An 8,480-nucleotide genomic window follows, 5' to 3' on the forward strand; every position below is an offset into this window, starting at 1 on the left:
ATCCCTCCTACTCCTTTAGGGACCTGAAAAGGATTGTCTACATTCCCCATCTCCTACCTCTGGTATGAAAAAGAATGTATGAGTATCTGTGTATATGTATATAGGTGTAAAAATACACACACATATATATGTTTCTGTACCTCTCTGGAGGTGAGGGCAATTACTCTGGGATTCTCCCCTGTGTGCATGTTAATAAATTTGTATGCTTTTTCTCCTAATAATCTGCCTTTTGTCAATTGATTTTTCAATGAACATTCAGGGGGCAAAGAAGTTTTCCCTCAGGTCCTCCACAACCTTGAGGTCTTACAGTCTGGCCCTTAGACACATTAGCCACATGGCCAGCTTGAATTTCCTTGTAGGACTCTGGGAATGGCTGGACTCATGAGTTGACTATCTTCTCCTTGAAGCTGTAGGCGGTGAAGTCACCTGTAAACATTTAGGTATACATCTGACACAGCAGGGTGAGGCTAAGAATGCTAAGAGGCTAATGCGATCCCATTTCCAGAATCTGGCCACTCCGTCTGGCTCATCCAACCCATCTGGAATTCGGTTAATGACCTAATGACCGGCCCAGTGGTCCTGGTGTTGTCCTCACAAATGGAAAGAAATGTCGGCATTACTTTGGGTTACCTAGAGGGATACTTCTAGCACTTCTGATTAAAAGGAGGAGAGATGTACCTTATGGGATTTCAGAAAACAGCTTCTATGTAAGAACACTCAGAACTCTGAGTACAGTGTCTGGTATTTTCTCAGGCATATTTGTACAGGGTACTTTGGAGAGAACCCAGACCAGTAGCAAGACGGGCCAGAAGTTGATGTTTGCAGAGCCTGGCTACCATACATGTGACTGAACACCAGTCCCCCAGGCAGGGAAGCTGGTGATTGACAAATCATGGTAATTCCTGAGGGCCAGGGCAGCTCAAAATACTTGAAGAATGAACTACTGAACTGGGTTTCTACCAGGTGGGAGATAGGTGAGGAGCTCATTATCATTAATAGAAGTTAGATTTGGGTTTTTGTTTTTAAATGACCTTATTTGGCAATCACAAGTTGCTGAGTTCTGGGCATTTGGGTGACATATGCAGGGTTGCTCTAGTGCTGAGGCCATGAAATATTTCACAAAATCAGGGAAATTTGTTTCTAGAGCCCAATTCCTCCGGCGCCTCTGGTCAGCAGCTTTGGAAACATAAGAGACAGCATTTTGAGGATGGACACTGGCATTTTTACAAGGGGCGCTGTCCTCTGAGGCAGAGATGAGTTGCACCGCTGCAGGATTATGACCCTGGGAGGAGTAGGGGTGGAAGGAATGGTCAGTGAGGACAGCTGGCACTGACTGTAGCTGACTGACTTGGTTTGCGGGTACCCATGAGTCACCTCCTGAGAGTGCCCCACCAGACTGGAGGGAAATTTGCAGGGCCCTGGAGTCCAGAGTGGGCAAATGGGAACAAGAACAGGAGATCTGACTTATGGATGTGAATGCACCGTCTTCCAAACGGGGTTTGATGTGGGAGAAGGGCTGCGGGAGGACTGGTTTAGGGTGGCCGTAGCTGCCCACTCTCAACCTCCCCATCCTTCCCAGACCAACAAAGCCCTGAAGCTCAGCCTCAGAGCACCTGGCTTTTTTGTCTTCTTCAGTATTTTCTTTGCAGTTCTAAGCTCTTCAACCTTACTCTCCACCTGCATTTTCAGGGCATACGCTCTTCACACCCGTGGGTCAGCCTACCTCATAGCCCCATCTTCCCATGGATTCATGGGTCATGGAAGGCTCCTGAATCTTTTATCTCTTTCCATGGGTGCTTTAAAGACCTTGCATACATTAGTAGATAACTAATAAATGTATATTAATGAATCCTCAGTACAAGGTGCTTCGAAATTGCTGGTTTCTTACCATAGACACCAGATGATTTTCTTTTCTTATTGACTCCATTCTATCCTTCATGTCCCCTCTATTCTCTTCTCACTCCATCTTTGCTACCCTCCCTCTGTTACACTCTGAGAAACCCCACGGGAGCTGGTTTGAACGGAATATTACCACTTCTTCTAGTCTGTAACAGGATTGTGGGTGGAAGGTATGGGTAGAGATGGACTCATTGGAAAATTCTACTCCTCTGGGAAATCCGAATGGCGCTTTACCCATTTACAAAGCCCCTTCATAACATGAGGAACAGATAAACTTGTCATTATTATGCTTTTCTCATGCCTTTCTGGGAGCAGTTTCTCATTTGCTTTGTCCATTCTGGACTCCACCATGTGGACCCCACTTAGCAACTGACTTCATTTAACCTGCCTAGGTGAGACGTTAGAGCCCTGTGAATTTGACTTACATAGATTAAGAGAGATTCTTTAATACTTTCGTGTATACCAAAAATGATTTTTCAGTTACCTGAGACAGTTACTCATACAGCATATCAACAGTCAGGGAAACAATGACTGCAAATTCCATCCAGCTGCACTGTCTGACATGGTAGCCACCAGCCACATGTGCTTATTTAAATACTTTAAATAACTAAAATTAAAAATGTGATTTCTCAGTTGTACTAACCACATTTCAAGTGCTTAATAGCCACAGGTAGCTAGTGCCCCTGTCTTAGCACAAGACACATGCACAGAACATATCTGATATCATAGAATGTTTTATTCTAGTTTTTTTCTGGAGTGTCCTGTTGGCACTAACTCCAAGCTCTTCATATTATGGAATCAGTGAAACCCTTATCCAGGTGTGCCTGATATAAATATTTCTGTCCTGATCCTGTCTACATCTTCTTTATCCTTAATTCCAGCCCTTTGTCATGTGCCCTTATCCCATGCTATCTGACTCAGAATGAACACTTGTTGCTATCTTTTTTTTTTTTTTAGAGACAGAGTCTCATTTTATTGCCCTCGGTAGAGTGCTGTGAAGTCACAGCTCACAGCAACCTCCAGCTCTTGGGCTTAGGCGATTCTTTTGCCTCAGCCTCCCGAGTAGCTGGGACCACAGGCGCCCGCCACGGTGCCTGGCTATTTTTTGTTGCAGGTTAGCCAGGGCCGGATTTGAACTCGCCCCCCTCAGTATATGGGGCTGGCGCCCTACTCACTGAGCCACAGGCGCCGCCCCTTGCTATCTTTTCTAATATGCTCAGTACAAAGAATTTTGTCTTTCTATCTGAAATTGCTTGGAGTTCACATTTTAAGTACCCCTGGGTGTTATAACTGAGTGCTAGGAGTTTGCACCAAAACCTCTCCTTTTTGGAAGGTAGCTGAGTTATGCTGGATGCATGAGTCCCTACATATACACAGATCTGAGTCAGTAAGGTGGCAGACGAGGTGCAGAACCAGTGTCTTTAGAGTGGCCTGCTTGTCCTCTGGCCTGTGGTCTCTTGTCCATGCTGAGCACTCTGTGCTATGCTGAGATGGACACTCTAGTTCCAGAGTTTGGGATTGGGGAAGTGTCCTATATTTACATCTTACATCCCTATGGCTCCTTGCCTGCCTTTCTTGCCACCTACACCTTGGTCCTGAAAACCAGCCAGCTGCAACTGCTGTTGTCTCTCTGAGCCCTGCTGAGTATGTGCTGGTTCCCATGTATCCCAACTACTTCTACCCAGATGCTCAAGTTCCAACACTGCTGCTGCTGAGGGTGTCCCAGCCCCCGTTCATTCCCTCTGTGCATGCCTATTTTGCTTTGTGCTACCAAATGGCCTTTGGACTGAATTGAGTAGAAGTGAAAGGAAAAGAAAGAGGAATAGAAGAGGAAGAGGGATTGTTTCTTTATTTTAAACATTGTTTCTTTATTTTGAACATTGTTTCTTTATTTTGAACATTGAATACATGTGTATCTTTTGGAAGTGACCTTTTTGTGTCAATTTTCCTTAGTTTACAACATGTCAAGTTGCCTTTTATTTTAAGAACTTTTTTTGCACTGTTCCACTGTTTTGCTTTTCTTCTTTGGGGATTTCAGTTGTGTGCTTGGAGCTCCATTTTGTCTTTTCTTTTCTTTCTTTCTTTCTTTTTTTTTTTTTTTTTAGAAAACTGTCTTTATTCTATTAGTTGGAAAAATTAACTGGTACAGAAAAAAGTTCGGTCAGCTGGAAAGAAGAGAGAAACTGAGTGCCACACATGAGAACAGGTGGCTCCTCTGGGAAGAAACCTGGGTACAGTGAGGAGAAAGGTGTACTGTGAATCAGAGCCAGATGCTGCAGTCTAGTGAGACAGGTTATGCCGACTTCCAAAGTGTCTAACTGCCTCAAGTGTGAAACCAATTCCTATTAGCTCAGCTCTGGAGAGAGGTACTGGGACATGTGGGGCTGAACAGGGGTGATATGGCCATCTTTTATCAGAGAAAGTGACAAAATGGGAATTTTAAAAATCAATTTTCCATCTGACTTTATTTCCAAATACACTTTCTTTTTTAAAAAAAAAAACCAATACACATTCTTCAGGGATGACAAATATCAGTATTAGGAAATCCAATCATACCAAAAAATACTACATCAAGTCTGCGGGTAGATATATTCATTTTTGGTAACATACAGTAAGTGGCACGAATTACACAGTAACTATAAGGTAACTAACATGAAACCACAGAACTGTAACTCTGCCATAGCTGCATGGATTTGGGCCTTTCTGGCTGCTGAGCACATTTTCAAAAAACTGGATGCCCATCCCAGAGCTATGCCAATGAGATCTGTTAAGGAGTAAAGCTGTGAAGTGGTGACTCACCGGAGTAACTTGCAGCTGACAGACAGGCAGAACATGTTAGTTATAAAGTAGTTACAGCCTAATTCACAAAAGTTACCAACTGTTTCTCTTTCTAGAAAGAAGCAAGAAGTTATTAAGAAATTCCTTGAATTAGCACCTGGTGTGTCAGGTGGGAGTGCAGGAGAGGGGTGTTAGAGCAGTGTCAGAAGGACCCTGATGGGCCAGACGAGTTGGACGTCATTAATAATCATGGTTGGCTTCTAAATACTGGTAGCAAGATGACTTTTGATTTGTAATCTTAAGTAAATTATAGATAAATGAAAAAGGACAATAATCATACACTAAAATTAATAAACAGCACTTCAAAATTAACCGCTTAAGGGCTGCGCTTGCTGCAAGGTTTCACAAGACAAGGCACCCAGATTTTCTTCTTCCCACTTCTGGCTTGCAGAGCAGCTCTTGTAGCCATTACAAAAACCTCCCTCACTATCCTCAGAAAGGAAATAGCAGAAGATATTAACAAATGGAAGAACATACCATGCTCATGGATGGGAAGAATCAACACTGTTAAAATGTCTATACTTCCCAAAGCAATCTACCTATTCAATGCCATTCCTATTAAAATACCAACCTCGTACTTTCAAGATTTGGAAAAAACGATTCTGTGTTTTGTATGGAACCAGAAAAAAACCCGTATAGCTAAGGCAGTTCTTAGTAATAAAAATAAAGCTGGGGGCATCAGCATAGCAGATTTTAGGATGTACTACAAAGCCGTAGTGGTCAAGACAGCATGGTACTGGCACAAAAATAGAGACATAGACACTTGGAATCGAATAGAAAACCAAGAAATGAAACTGACATCTTACAACCACCTAATCTTCGATAAACCAAACAAGAACATACCTTGGGGGAAAGACGCCCTATTCAATAAATGGTGCTGGGAGAACTGGATATCCACATGTAAAAGACTGAAACTGGACCCACACCTTTCCCCACTCACAAAAATTGATTCAAGATGGATAAAGGACTTAAATTTAAGGCATGAAACAATAAAAGTCCTCAAAGAAAGTATAGGAAAAACACTGGAAGATATTGGCCTGGGGAAAGACTTCATGAAGAAGACTGGTAACATACAGTAAGTGGCATGATTAGTAAGTTGCAATTCCATGGCAATTGCAACAACAACAAAAATAAACAAATGGAACTTCATTAAACCAAAAAGCTTCTGTACAGATAAGGAGACAACAACCAAGCAAAGAGACAACCTACACAATGGGAAAGGAGATTTGCATATTTTCAATCAGACAAAAGCTTGATAACTAGGATCTATAGAGAACTCAAATTAATCCACATGAAAAAAGCCAACAATCCCATATATCAATGGGAAAGAGAGATGAATAGAATCTTCTCTAAAGAAGACAGATGAATGGCTAACAAACATATAAAAAAATGTTCATCATTCCTAACTATTAGAGAAATGCAAATCAAAACCACCCTGAGATACCATCTAACCCCAGCAGGAATGGCCCACATCACAAAATCTCAAAACTGCAGATGCGGCGTGGATGTGGAGAGAAGGGAACACTTTTACACTGCTGGTGGGACTGCAAACTAGTACAACCTTTCTGGAAGGAAGTAGGGAGAAACCCCAAAGCACTCAAGCTAGACCTCCCATTTGATCCTGCAATCCCATTACTGGGCATCTACCCAGAAGGAAAGAAATCCTTTTATCATAAGGACACTTGTACTAGACTGTTTATTGCAGCTCAATTTGCAATCGCCAAAATGTGGAAACAGCCTAAATGCCCACCAACCCAGGAATGGATTAACAAGCTGTGGTATATGTATACCATGGAATACTATTCAGCTATTAAAAAAATGGAGACTTTACAGCCTTCGTATTAACCTGGATGGAAGTGGAAGACGTTATTCTTAGTAAAGCATCACAAGAATGGAGAAGCATGAATCCTATGTACTCAATTTTGATATGAGGACAATAAATGACAGTTAAGGTCATGGGGGGGAGAAAAAGCAGAGAGAGGGAAGGAGGGCGGGGGGTGGGGCCTTGGTGTGTGTTACACCTTCTGGGGACAAGACATGATTGCAAGAGGGACTTTACCTAACCAATGCAATCAGTGTAACCTGGCTTATTGTACCCTCAACGAATCCCCAACAATTTAAAAAAAAAAAAATGAGAAAAACAAAAGTAAAAAATTACAAAAAACAGAGGAAAACCAAAATCTTCAAAATATGACTACTTGGAGAATGTGTCTTAGGTACATTTAAATAATTAAAGTTTTGACTAAAATATTATTGAATTTATTTGATTATGAGTGTTAAAAATTAATAAACTATATTAAACATTAAAAAAAGAAATTAGAGATGATGTCACTTGGGTTACATATATTTAAAAATAAATGTAATTGCTGTCAATGGAAAAAAAAAAAAACCTCCCTCGCTCCATCTTTGGTCTTTGCTGAACACTCCATGTACCCAAAAGCACCAGTCCTGGTCCCTTCTTCAGGTTTTACCGGCTCCTGCTTCATCTTGGCTAGCTCCAGCCTGGTGTGCTCATCATTCCGAAGATCCTCCTTATTCCCAACCAGGATGATGGGCACATTGGGGCAGAAATGCTTGACTTCTGGGGTCCATTTTTCTGGGATGTTTTCTAAACTATCAGGGCTGTGGATGGAGAAACACATCAGTATAACATCGGTGTCTGGGTAGGAGAGGGGCCTCAGGCGGTCATAGCCTTCCTGCCCAGCTGTGTCCCACAAAGCCAATTCTACCTGCTTGCCATCCACCTCAATATCTGCCACATGGTTCTCAAACACCATGGGCACATACACCTCTGGGAACTGGTTCTTGCTGAAGACTATGAGCAAGCATGTCTTCCCACAAGCTCCATCACCAATAATCACCAGTTTCTTCCTGATAGCAGCCATCGCATACAAATGCCTTGTACGATGCACGGCCTGTGTAGAACAAGTTGTACCAAGTAGCTTGAATTTCTGAGAAGAAAGGCTCAAGTGACGACTCCGAGTCCAGCCTCTTCCTGCCGAGTACTCTCGTCCGCCAGTCCCAAGTTCGAAGATGGTAGCTGAAGGGGCGACCTCAGACTAAGGAGAGAACAGACGGAGGACCGCAGGCGGCAAGGGAGGGCAGGCCCATTTTGTCTTTTCTATACATCAATTTCTTCATAATTGATTTTAAAGCTGTATATCCATTTCATTTTCTATATTCGTTCACTTTTATCATCTAGCTCTTTTTTTTTTTTTTCTTTTTCGGGACAGGGTCCTGCTCTCTTCTCCAGGCTGGGGTACAGGGTATCATCATTGCTCCCTGCAACCTCACCTTCTTGGGCTCAAGTGATCCTCTGGCCTGAGCATCATTAGTAGCTGGGACTACAGGTGTGTGCCACCATTTTGGGTAAGTTTTCTATTGTTTTGTTTTAATAGAGATAGAGGTCTTGCTCTTGCTGAGTCTGGTCTTGAACCCTTGGCCTCAACCAATCCTCCTCTCTTGGCTTCTCAAAGTGCTAGGATTAGAGGCCGGAGCCACCCCACCTGGCCTCATCTACCCATTTTACTGAGTTTTACACTGTGTTTATCATCTCTGGTGCTCTTCTACTTTTGTGATTTCCTTTTTTTCTCATGCAATACCTCTTTTCTGAGTTCTGCAAATGTACAAGATCAAGTTTTATCATCTCCTGTCTTGTCACCGTTTCTTCTCTTGACTATATATTTCTTTTTTGCATTCTTCCATCATGCAGGCTATTTCTTAAGTCTTTTTAAGTAATGGCC

The 8,480-nt window shown here is 42.4% G+C and overlaps 1 pseudogene across 1 annotated transcript; it reads right to left on the reverse strand.

Annotated features, from left to right (window-relative positions):
• Window positions 1-5,032: 5,032 nt before the first annotated feature.
• On the reverse strand, window positions 5,033-7,706 carry LOC128583675 (transforming protein RhoA-like; annotated as a pseudogene). Its single transcript, XR_008379519.1, has 2 exons — window positions 7,128-7,706; window positions 5,033-5,155 (listed from the first exon to the last, which is right to left on the reverse strand). The product of XR_008379519.1 is annotated as a transforming protein RhoA-like (transcript).
• Between the last annotated feature and the right edge of the window lie 774 nt (window positions 7,707-8,480).

This window comes from Nycticebus coucang, chromosome 4 (genome assembly GCF_027406575.1).
Source record: "Nycticebus coucang isolate mNycCou1 chromosome 4, mNycCou1.pri, whole genome shotgun sequence".
Taxonomy (NCBI): Eukaryota; Metazoa; Chordata; class Mammalia; order Primates; family Lorisidae; genus Nycticebus; species Nycticebus coucang.